Source organism: Cyanistes caeruleus, chromosome 4 (assembly GCF_971803275.1).
Source record: "Cyanistes caeruleus chromosome 4, bCyaCae1.hap1.1, whole genome shotgun sequence".
NCBI classification, from domain to species: Eukaryota; Metazoa; Chordata; class Aves; order Passeriformes; family Paridae; genus Cyanistes; species Cyanistes caeruleus.
Window position 1 is genome coordinate 29,411,447 of NC_141704.1, and position 12,257 is coordinate 29,423,703.

The 12,257-nt window shown below is 37.8% G+C and overlaps 1 protein-coding gene and 1 long non-coding RNA gene across 4 annotated transcripts in view; one reads left to right on the plus strand and one right to left on the minus strand.

The window, feature by feature from the left end:
• Positions 1-12,257, plus strand: part of CRY1 (cryptochrome circadian regulator 1) — a 39,331-nt gene that overhangs the window by 1,247 nt on the left and 25,827 nt on the right. The gene's annotated exons all lie outside the window — the stretch shown is intronic.
• Positions 11,774-12,085, minus strand: LOC111937405 (uncharacterized). The gene is made up of 2 exons (XR_002868616.2): positions 12,004-12,085; positions 11,774-11,906 (listed from the first exon to the last, which is right to left on the minus strand). It is a non-coding gene; the product is annotated as an uncharacterized LOC111937405 (long non-coding RNA).

A 12,257-nucleotide genomic window follows, 5' to 3' on the forward strand; every position in this document is an offset into this window, starting at 1 on the left:
TTCTTCCTACCCGATATAAAAATGAACTTTACTGTGGAGCTGTGCCTGACGTTTGCATGCTAAATGTGTGCAGAGGTTAATAGGACTTATGTGTTTGCTTGTCATGTGAGATTAGTTAAAACATCACTAGGAATCTGAAAATTGTTACCCTTATAAAACGGTTGATAATGCAGTAGAGTTTGTGTATCATCTGTCCCTCCAATGTCAGGAACTTGAAATGCTCGTGAACTTGCCTGCCCGGACTAGAATGCTGAGAAGTTGCCTAATTATGGAACAAGCATAATGAAACTTGGCTTAACACTAGGTCATGGAAGAATGACAAAGTTTAGATACTTCATGTTTCAGTTGAGTTCACTTGAAGGATTATTCCTTTCAGGTTTAATAATTTGTATCCTAACTTATTAAATACTTTACCAACCGGATGACTTATTTCTGCAGGTTTTGGGTTTTATTTTTTTTCAATTTTTGAGAGGTTTTCTTTACATTCTTGTTTTCAAGAGATAGAAATGCTAAATATGCTTTTTGTGAACTTTAACTTGATGGTTATTTCCTTTCACTGACAAAAATAACATGAATAATTGTTATACTTCTCTTACCTGAGATTCATGGTGTCTGTTTCTTTTATGACATACTTTTAAATAGTTTTAGTTTTGAAGGGATAAATTTTTTGAATAACATTCTGAATTCATGAGGAAGCTCAGAAGTCTTAATTTTGTGGATGAAACACGAACAGCTACTTAAGTTTTAAAAGAATGTGGACAATTGGCACAATTCTAAGTGTTAAGGAAATCACATGTCTTAAGAACACTTCATAGGTCTCTAATGTGCCCTGCAGTTGAAATGCTGAGCAGTTTTTGGTTGTATTTTCTGAGTTAGTGAATGATAGACAAATGTGAACTTTGATTCTAGCAGAAGGAAGTTCATGTCTTCAGTGCTATTGCCCTGGTTCTTCAATGACTGTGTAATATGATCATTAGCTAATAGAGTCCTTGAGTACATTTGTGTGTGATAGATTGCTGGTTGGTTTACTTTAACAATTTCCAGTGTTTTAGAGGGCAGCTACTCCTACCACTGCATTTTGCATTCAAAGAAAAATGACTGGCTTTAGTTGCTGGTTAAAGGGATTGAGTTTGGGGCAAATTACAGCTCCCCTGTCCAAAGCACTTCAAGCAATCTCCTGGCACTCAAATACCCTCAAGGCACATGCTGCACATGTATTTGGGTAAAAAACCCTGCTGCCTGGTTTGTGAGGTTATTGGAGTTTTTTTCCAAGTTTAAAAGTACAGTAACTTTATAGAATAACTGGCTGCTAAAGCTGTATGTTTATTACGGTTCCTTTCAATAAATTTTTATTTAGATGGACAGTTACTAGTTCGGTATGAATCTACTTGAGGTTCCAGTGGTTTTAATGAGATATTTTTAAACAATGCAGACACATATATTCCCAATAAGCATGCACAAGATCTATGATGATGTTTTTTGATATGCCAGTCTCATTTGACACTCTTAATTAATGATAAAACATTTTATGTTCTTTTTCACTTGCTGGCTATGAGCAAAATTGGTGCTTACATGCCTGTTGAGTAGGGTGTTAAATTAGTCAAAAACATTTTATTTGAGACTTGGAGCAGAAGCCCTTCAGTATTAGGAAGGTGAGTCAAATTTAACCTCCTGGTGTGAATTTACAGTGGCCCTTTCTTAATTTGAGTTGATTGACACCAAGTGTTTGTGGTCCTGGTGCCCTGGGCAAAATTCTCCTCTGTCAAACTATGACTAACACAATCTACGTGAGGAAGAATGGTGAAAGAATACAATAAACCAGGAGGTTTAGTTTCCTGTTAGAGTATTGTCACTTTGCAGAGCCACCAGTTACTGTTTATATTAACAAATGTGTGTTAAATCTGGTAAATAGCAATCTTTAATATATAGGTGCTTTCTAATTAACTTTTCTCTTTAAACAGTCATGTAACAATCAGGAACTAATATTTTTGTGTAATTGCACTATTGAGCAAGTCTAATTACTAAGCAGTCACATGGTCTTACTGACCTCCTTTCTCTTGGCATTCAGCCTACCTGTTCTAAATTCGTGAATGCTACGTAACAGATGCCAGGACCTCCCTCAGCTCGCTTCATTTTTTTCTGGTTCTGTTCTGTTTCTTCTTATTGTTCCTTTTTTTCAAGCTGTCAAATAAATCAAGATGTGCTTTCATTGAGACATGCTTTTTCTATGGGATGAGTTCACAGTGTTGTTCACAGATCAACACTCGAGAGAGAGAAGTTACTTGGTGCAGTAAACGGTGATGGAGAAATGGTAGAGGGAGATGCTAAATGCTAAAATCACACTAAAGCTCTCTTAAAATTTTGTCATCTGCTCTTAAACATTAGGCACCAGAATTAGCTTGCATCAAATTGTGTCAACAAAGCAGGCAAGAGAATGTAACTTGCATACTCCAACAAGTTACCATTACCTACTTCTGAAAAAATGTGTTCATATGTGCTCACAGACTTTTCCATATTAAGGAGAATGGAAACTCATGCTTAACAACATCACCTAGGGGAGAGTTTAATTTAGTCCTGGTTTTAGTACAGAGTGGCAACTGATCACTGAAAAGAAATGCAAACATTCTGTTAGTTGCTGCATAGGGATTTACTTTAGGTAATAATTTACTTTTAGTTTGTCTTTTTGAGTGTGTAGGCTTTGATATGATAGCTAAAACACTGGTGTGCAACAGCTGATTTTATAAAGATTAATAGTGTAATCTTTTCAATCCTTATATTTATTTTTTAGCCATTTCTGAAGAGAACAGATTTCACTTTTAAAATAAGAGTAATATAATTTGTTTTGTGTACCTCTTAGATTTTGTGAGAATAGTGATGTGTTCAAGATCTTTCAAAGTTAGCTGCTGCTATTATGGCTGATAGTGGTATTGATTTTGGAGAAGGAAAAAAGATATTTTTCTTTTTCCCACACTCAAATTTCAAGCAAATAAAAAATTAAAATCAGAGGAAAGAAAAAAGTTTAATTTCCAGGACAATCACTGCAATTTATTGATATGTGAATTTATTTTAAAAAGTTAATATTTAGACATCTTTCTGTAGTATCTATTAAATTTTGCTATTCTGTGCATCTGGTTTTGTAAATATACTTACAGTTTCAGCTTATATAGGTATGATTCGTCCAATAGAGGTGTTGGGTGTGGGATTGGTGTGAAAATTTTGTTAATAGAATTACTATAGGAGTGATGTGAGTTTCATATATGTAATTCAGGCAGAACAAAATCTGTTTTTTATAATTTGTTAATTTTGGTGACATGCTTATAAAAAGGAATGCACAGAGATATTTATGACTTCTCTGATGAAAACATCCCTTTGGGTTTTTTTTGTGTAGCACTTTGAATGAAAATCTATTTGATTTATTAAATATTTAACATGAAACCCACCAAGGGCCCTATCACTCCCCTCAGGTGGACAGGGAATAGAAAATACAACCCCCAGAAAATGCCTGGGGGTCGAGGTAAGGACAAGGAGAGGTCACTCAGCCATTACCATCGTGGGGAAAATTAATAGATTTACTGCCAAGCAAATCAGAAGAGGGTAACAAAAAAAACCCCTAAATTCTTAAAGTACTTTCCTCTCACCCCTCCCTTCTTTCTGGGCTCAGCTTCACTCCTGTTTTCTCTGTCTCCTATCCCTGCAGAACACAGAGTGATGGGGAATGGAGGTTTTGGTCAGTTCATCGAATTTTGTCTCTGCTGCTTTTTCCTCGGGGGAGGGCTCTCCACACTCATTTTCTCTGCCATGGTCCTTCATGGGCTGTAGGTGGACAGCCTTCCTCTCAGTGGTCTTCACCACAGGTTGCAGGGGAATCTCTGCTCTGGTGCCTGGAGCATGTCCTCCCCCTCCTCCCCTGACTTAGGAGTCTGCAGAGTTGTTTCTCTCACATATTCTCATTCCTCTCTGTCTGCAGTGGCTCCCAAGCAAGAACATTTTCCTCCTGTCCCATAGGTTACCCCAGAGGCGCTGCCTTGGCCAGCCGCAGGTCCTTGTTGGAGCCCTCTGGCATTGGCCTGGAAAGAGGTGGAGGAAGCTTCCAGCAGCTCTCACAGAGAGCCCTTGTAGCCCCCCAGTACCAAAACCTGGCCATGCAGACCCAGTGAAACCCATCATACCCTCTAATGAGTGGCTTCAGCTCTAGAGTGGTGTGTGCCACTCGGAGCACTACTGTTCACCCAGCCCATTAAATTGAGGGTAATTAATCTATGAGAAGTCTTGTAGCTTGTTTCCAGAAGTTGCATTTTCAGATGGGAGCTCTTTGGTACCTGCAGTTAGTCTGGAGAAACCCCCCAGTGCCACATACCTAGGCTGCTCACCTGTTGTCTTCCACAAAAAACCATTTTTTACCCCAAAAGTGCCTGCAATTCAGCAACTCCCTCTATAATTTGTGTTATATGATCTAGCCCTATGATTTACAATGTACGTCATTGAAGCACGCTGACGTATGTCCTCATGGGTTTAATCCTGCACTGTTGATGAAAGGTTCCACCCTTGTATGATAGCACACAGCCCTGTGGTGAGCCAGTTTAGCTCATCAGTCTGTCCAAAAGAGATTAATTACCAGTTTTGGTGGGATTAGCTCTATGGTAGATTGTGCCAGCAAAAAGGTCACCGTAGTAGTGAAGAGGCAAAGAGTGGGAAGGGCAGGTACCATTTCTTTCAGTGTCAGTGTGGATTTGAGTCAGATTACAGTGGTCATATCACTCTTGGCCTGCATTGCTCATGTCTGCAGTAACCAGCAGGTGTTTTTTGGAAGGGGATTATTGGTTTCTCCTGTGGTTTACTGTTTGTTGACACCCTTTGAAATGATATTGCTGAAAATAAGTATTGGCCTTTTTACTGTGCCAGGAAAATATGCAATTTCTTTTTTGTCAAACTGTCAGAATGTGAGAAATAAGCCTGCTAGCTGAGAAATTACACTGTGCTTGTTTCCTTATTTCGGTGAATTATCTTGTATCACCAGATTCTGTAATGTAACTGTTATTCAGTTGGACAAGAAGACTGCGCTGGTTGTGTGGGGGGAGCAGGTGCTACAGCAAATTGAATTGTGCTCAGTAAGTTGGTTTTTCCAAATAGCAGTTACTATAGGCCAGAAAAATTATAGTGAGCCTCTATATAATCTGGATTTTGACTCCAAGGTTGATCTTGAAGGAGTCTTAATTCCCTAGATTAAGAAATTTTGAGTTTTTAGACACCTGTTTTTGCATCACTAATCTACAGGTTTGAAGATGTCCAGAGAAGATCTGGGTCATGTGGTCTTGATATGTAATAGTACGTGGACTTTGACTATCAAGGGAGGGGTGTGGTTTTGAAACAAGTACATAGGACTTTTTAGTCTTTTTTTGTCCTGAGAACAGTAATCTACTTTTGTTTTATTTTACAAAAGTATCAATAGATTACATTCTTCATTTGAGTAGCGCAAGGTAATCTGTCCGCATCTCATAGTGTTTCCTGTTCTGGTCACAAATGGGGGAGGGTGCTAACCCCCAACAAACACCATCTGTGATGGATGTGAAAGCAGCTTTTTTTAGGCAAACAAGAATAATTTTTTTTTTTTCCTCAACTGATCAGTATATGGCAGTGTCAATGAATTGTACATCAATTCTTCAAAGCAAATTATTTCATATATTATCATTCTCTTTTGGTAATTTTAATGCAATAAAATATATTCTCCTTGAGTTTGGGACAATGTCTTTATCCAAACAAATGGAAGCTACTCTTTAAATATATTATGCAAATATTGCAGAAAAGTCTGTTTATCATTGTGCGCTGCCTGAACTTTTCAGTTTCTAGCAGTTTATCTTACAGCATGGAAGCCTTTATTTTCAGAAGTGGTTCTTTTCCATACTGTGTCTCAGTGCCTGGCAGGTTTTCAGGTTAGTTATATAACCTGTGATAGGAGGAAGGTCAAGCTGCCAACAAAGTTGGCCATTTTTTCAATGTAGAAGTCACACTAAAGTCTGTGATGTTATGAATTTGTATACTGAAAGAAACCCTTTGCTTTAGGGAATTTTGTGACTTTCCCACAGTGACCTAAAAAGGCAAAAGTCAGCTTGAGCATGAGTGAGTTGTGTAAGCAGTGTAAGAGTATGTGGCTTTGTGTGTTCCATGGGCTTAGTAATTTGCTTATCACACTTTAGCAGGTTTAATAGCCATACCTTTGGTTACTCCTAGAAAAGGACTGGATTTGATTACCAGGGTAAGAACTTCATAGCATTTTGGTGCAGTACATTTCACTTAGATTTCTCAGAACTCTTAATTTAATATGGAGCAAGGTTAGTTTGTGTGTTTCTGTGTACTTTTGGCTTTCCTGTTCTTTGCAATCTAGGTCAAGAGGTGAGCTATAATTGCAGTGTTCTTCTAACCCTGAAGCCTCCATTTGTTTTTCAGGTTACCATAAAGCATTTGCTTTCACTGCTTTGGAGTTTAGTGAGTGTAAATGATTTTTTGTAAGGGAATAAAGCTTCAGTGGAGGTGAAGGATAGACTGGAAAGGGCAGGTCAATATTACAGTATTCTGTTTGAAGTGTGTAAGTGGAGATGGCTGTGGCAAAAGTCTGCATGGGCGTCTATACTTTGGGGAACAGTTAAAAATTGGAGTACGTTCCAATTACTAGTGGAGATAATAAAAACCAACACATGAGCTTTGTTAGCATTAGTTTAGACAGTAGGTGAGCTGCAGTGAACAGTTTCCTAAAATATGCACTTTTCTTGGTAAATTCTGTACTTTGATTTTTTTTATTTTTTTTTTTTTACTATTTATTTTTAAATTGCTTTAGTATTTGAAAGGTCTAAAATTCAATGTTGGTAATCCTGGATAGGAAATAAGAATTTTGTAATACTCAGGGTTTCGGAAGTAAATTAGTAAATTCAGGTGTCAAACTGTTGCTTAAATCTCTTTGAAAAGTGCTAGTGCAACAACCTTTTTGCAATAAGATAAAACCTATTCAGTTTTATCAGAGGTGGAAGGGATTTCTTCCACTGAACATTGGTTAGGATGTGTCCTGCATATCTAATTCCTGTATTAAGAGGCATGTGATGTGCACCTGAGCTTTTGTGTTATGCATTGCTTCCTCCTACAACTGAACTAGAGAAATTTTCTGGACCTGTTTTAGAAATTTACTTTATCTCAGTGTTTCTTAATTTATAGAGAAGCATTTCCCTTCCTGTTCACTCCCATGCATTTCTTCTCTGCATTTCCCTTCCTGCTCATTCTCATGCATTCTTTCTTTAACATCTGTATGTTTGTGGCTCTTTCAGGGACATGAAAAGCAAAAGCTGTAAAATTCTTGCACTGAAGGTTTGTACTGTTTCAGAACACAAACCCTTACCCCTTCAGAATTAGAACCAGAAATATGGAAAAAAAAATCTGTTTAAGCTCAAATGGGGAAGTTGTGAAGTATGAATATATGTTATTAATTCTTCAGTGATGGAGATGAAATATATACAGTAGAAGTTACTTAGGAACAACTCCCGTAAGGAAAACTTGGATTTTTCTATCTGTTATGTATCCAAAGCTAGGAAATGCTTTATTTTTTTTTTAAAATAAGGAATCTGTGGAGTTCAGTGCTTGAAGGTTTTTTTTTTTTTGTTTTGTTTTATGGTTTTTTTTTGTTTGTTTCTCAGTGCCAGAGTTCTACTGACCTTGTCGGTGAGGGGTAAACTGTGCTGCAATTGAGAGAGAGAGAGAAAAAAGTGATTGAAAGAACAGAAATAGGAGGGTAATTTGCATCAGAGAAATAAATAAATAGGCAACTTCTTCATGTAGGCTGCTTGTTACTTCATGCCTTGTACAGTTCATAAAACATGATCATGATCTGAATGGACCATTGCAGTTTTGCTGTGCATTAAAGATACAGAACACCAGGGTGAACTTAACTCAGTTTCACAATTTGTGCAGTTCTGAAGTATTGGGGAAGCATACAGACAATTGTGATACTGCATTTAGAGAGCAACTGGCATTGAAAATAGTTACTGGTTTGATTTCTAATATGTTTGATTCACTGAAGAATGGACTAAATATTGTCTTTGCTATGTTCTCTATAAAGTTTCCTCTGTGTTGAAATTTTCTGTCTGTAAATCCTGCGACATCAAGTGATTTTTCATTCTTTCTCCTTTTAATTTTATATTCTGGAGATTAAACAAGCTTAATTTTTTCTAGAAGTCTTAAAGTTGAAGAAAATGTTTTGACTTTTAGCAGAGATTACCTAATATTTTCCCTTTTTCCTGTCTCAAAGGAGAAGCATGACTACATCTGCAAAACTGAGACATGCATTTAAAAGAAAATATTCTACACAGAAATTTTTACTATCCAGGTTTCAGAAGGGTCTTTGGGGAGGAGGTTGCATTTCAGTTTTGTTCTTTGTAAGTCTTGCTATTGGTGAACTCAAAAAGTCAAAGCCATCCAAGTCTTAATGAGGGTGATCAAGCCAAGGATGGCATCTGAATTATTTGTTTTATTTGTGTTGCCTAGGGATAATTCCTAAGACTTTCCTTCATTACTTTTCAGTAGATGACAGGCCTGGTAAAGTCTAGTTTACTGTGCTTTATCCATGTTTCTTTTTAGGCAGTGTTACTGTTTGCTGTTTTCTGCTCTTGCTTAGTATCTCCCAAATCCTGTGAATGCTTCCTTAAAGGTCTCTATGAGAGACTAATTGTTTGGTTTTTTCTCTAGCATACTCTTTCATTTGTATGACCTCAAAACTTCTCCTAGTATGTAGTTTCTTCAGTTTATGACAAAGGGAAAAATTGTAAGTTGCTGTGATATTGACAGTTCTGCTTTAATTGCTTTCTATTTCCCCCTTTTATTTCAAGGCTTTTGTAACCTGCAGAGACCTGTGTAAAATTAATTTTCATCATTCAGTCATGGTGCTTTTCAGTGAGTAGGGTTTTCTTACTTGGTTGAAATTTCTGTTCTGAAAGCTAGTTGCCAATAAATTTGCTGTTGAAGTACTTTATTTCAGCAGTAGTCTGTTTTTCTTCTAAACCATGAAGAAAATCATGAGTTTTTGGGGGATAATGTGGCTGTTTCTATTTTTGCAATTTAGAATTTGGCTTTCTGCATTCTTTTAAATATAATTCCACCAACCTCTCTTTTTCAATGCCAACACTGAAACATTGTATTTGTCAAAGCAAAATTCTTCAATGCTGCATTTGCAGCATTTGAAGAAATTTTTACTCCAATTCTTTACTGCTTCCATGTGAGACAGCACAATGAAGCTTGCATTTTTGGTATTGGAGGTCACACTTTGAAACTGGAAAGTGTTGCTAGTAACCATGTGTTGCTCTTTTGGCAGCAGCCTTTCCTATTTCTTTTCCTAATTCTGTACTTTTTTTTCTTCTATTAGTGTGTCTTAACCCCAGAAACTGCAAAAAAGTTTGCAGTTGTTGCTCTATGGCTTGTCAAGTGCAGTGGTAAAGTAAAAATAATTTTTAGGCTTTTTGGGTGTTTTTTTTTTACTATTTTGTTTGAAGGGTGTGAGATTTTCAGGAGGAGTTATGTCATTGTAAGTGGCTTGTTTGCAAATGGAAGTGTGAGGAAAATTCCAAAAACTTTTCCACTTGCAGTACTATATTGTCACCAGTTGCAGTATTTTTCCTGCTGAACTTAGAAATTCTAAGAATACCTAAGGGTAAAGTAAGCTTTGGAGAGCTTTTCTGTGTCTTCTTCATTTTTATGCTTCTCTGCATATGGACTGCATTATCTGTCAGAAGCGTTCTGTTGAGTGGATTTTTAATTATGATGTACTACATGGTAATGCCTAGCTTGTCTTTTCTTGGAATGAGTTTTCTTTTGCTTGGAAATATTTGTCTCTTATTCTTGTGTCTTTACTTTTACCTTGAATGAAAGCTTTTGAACTTGGGATTGAATACATTGAATTTGGAATTGAATACATTGATCAAAAAATTGCAAAGTACAGGACAGTGTGATTGAGGTTTGGAGTCTTGTAGTCTTATTTCTACAGAGATAATTATTTCCTTTATTAGTTTAACAGGAGGTATTTTTTTCCTTTGTCATAAGGAAAAATGCTGGTTTTAACAGCAAGAGTAAACAGGAAATTATGTAATTGCCAACATTTCTTCCTGGATTTGTGTGGTACCTTTGTGTCTCCCCTCTCCAGCGCATGCAGGGTTAAATAGGGTTTAAAAACACGTGAGCTTTACCTGCAGTTCACCAGGGTTTTTCTTTTATGCAGATTTAATGTAATTGAGAGCTGTAATAAAGGCGGGTGTCCATGAGGCTGTGTTTGGATGGCGGCGCAGAACAGGCTGTTTGTGCCCAGCTCGTGTGCCAGCTGTTGGGTCTGGCAGGGGACGCGCTGTTCATGAGCGCCTGTTCCTTTTCACACCTTCCCTTCCATTCTTATCGGCTCCTCCGGCTCTGAGCGCTGCCGTGGCACTTGCTGAGCTCCGAGCACATATTGGCTTTCATGTAACCTTTAGCCACCGACACTTCTGAGTATGACACAGAGGAGGAGCAGAACCGACCCGCTGCTTTTACCTGCTCAAATGCAGCCTTTCTGTGTCCTTGTTAGGAATAAAGTTCAGCTGTGGTACAGGAATCCTCTCGGAGCGGCTCCATAGGGAAGGAATATGCGGATCTTACTACCACGGTTACATATAACTGGAAAAGTAGGTCATTGTGGCAGGGAGTAGTCCAAACAGCCGCCCGGTTGCTGCAGCAACGACCTACTTTACGAAACTATTTTTGTTGATTCATATTGAAATGTTCTTCTTGAAAGTGCTATAAGGAAATGATCAGGTTAGGAGATATGTAACAATGGAAACTGCATGCTTTGTGGACTCCTGCTGCCTTCCTCCTTCCCCTCCGCCCCCCACCCCGTGGTCTTGCCCCCCTGATGTTGGATATAGTAGGATTAAAGCAAATAAGATTTGTTTCTGTTCAGGGTGACCTCTAATGGGGGACACTTTTTTTTTTTTTTTTTTTTGCTGAAGGTTCTGCATAACATTAATTCCTATCATTCATGATTATGTTTCCAGAGTTCAGAGCCTTCTTGTCTATAGAAATAACTTTAGAGTTAAAACAAACAAATTAGAGAACCACCTTTTTCTTGGAAAAGAGGATAAAACGTTTTTTGGGTCCCCAGGGAAGTGGTCACAGCACTAAGCCTGACAGAGTTCAAGAAGTATTCGGACAATGCTGTCAGGCACATGGTGTGACTTTTGGGGATGGTGCTGTGCAGGGCCAGGAGTTGGACTCAGTGATCCTTGTGGGTCCTTTCCAACTCAGAATATTCTATAATTCTATGAATACCACTCTTCTGGAATGCTCATGGTTTCTCTTGATATTTCACTGCTCATATACCACTTGTATCCAACAAAGTTTATCCACATTCAGGAAGGTGGTCTTGGTGCTTGCCCCCCCTTTTTTTCCCCTTTTTTTTCTTTAAAATTGGCAGTGTTGTTGGCTGAGTCTTCTCTTTTGCTATTAATTCTAATCCACACACAAGCAAACTGGAAAAAAGTACAGTGATTCTGTATAAAAGGATGTTCTCCAATTGTCTACCTTAATTCTTTCAACAAAGTAATAAAAAAGCTGTCACTGGTGCTTAGGAAGTGAATTTTTTTTGGAAATCCACTTCTGTCTTCTAAAAGGAATGGGCAGATGGAGAAAATGTAGAAGTACAGTTGTTACAGTAAAGGTTTCGGTCTTCATAAAATAGTTCTTTACTAAACTGCTATGACTCGGGCAGAGATGGTTGAGTATCCCTCCTTTGTTATCAGAGTCTTCTATTTAACTGTATTATGTAACTTTTTAAGATCAGTTTAGTTACTTCATGTGATGTACCTTCTGTTGGTCCTGACTTTCAATATTGCAGAGAAGTGCTGAAGCTGTGGCAGACAGATAGCATGTTTATCTAGAGGTTATTTGGATTATTTCATCAATTGTGTCTTGAGCTATACTTCAGCTCTGTTTTCCAGGACTTACCTGACTGAGCTCTTTGCATTTCCTGCATCAGCCTCTGCATCATGAGGTGAAGAGATACCTCCATTAGTCTGCCCACAGCCTGAGATAGTTGAGGACAAAGTGGAGGTTTTCAGGATTTGTACAGCTTGATGAACAAATCTGTGTTTCAGTTATCTGGTTGGGAGGTAAATGTTTTGGGTTTTTTTCCTACATGATTATTACTCAAAACCCAGATTATATCTTCATCAAGTTTACCTTGTTTTCAGCTATAAATT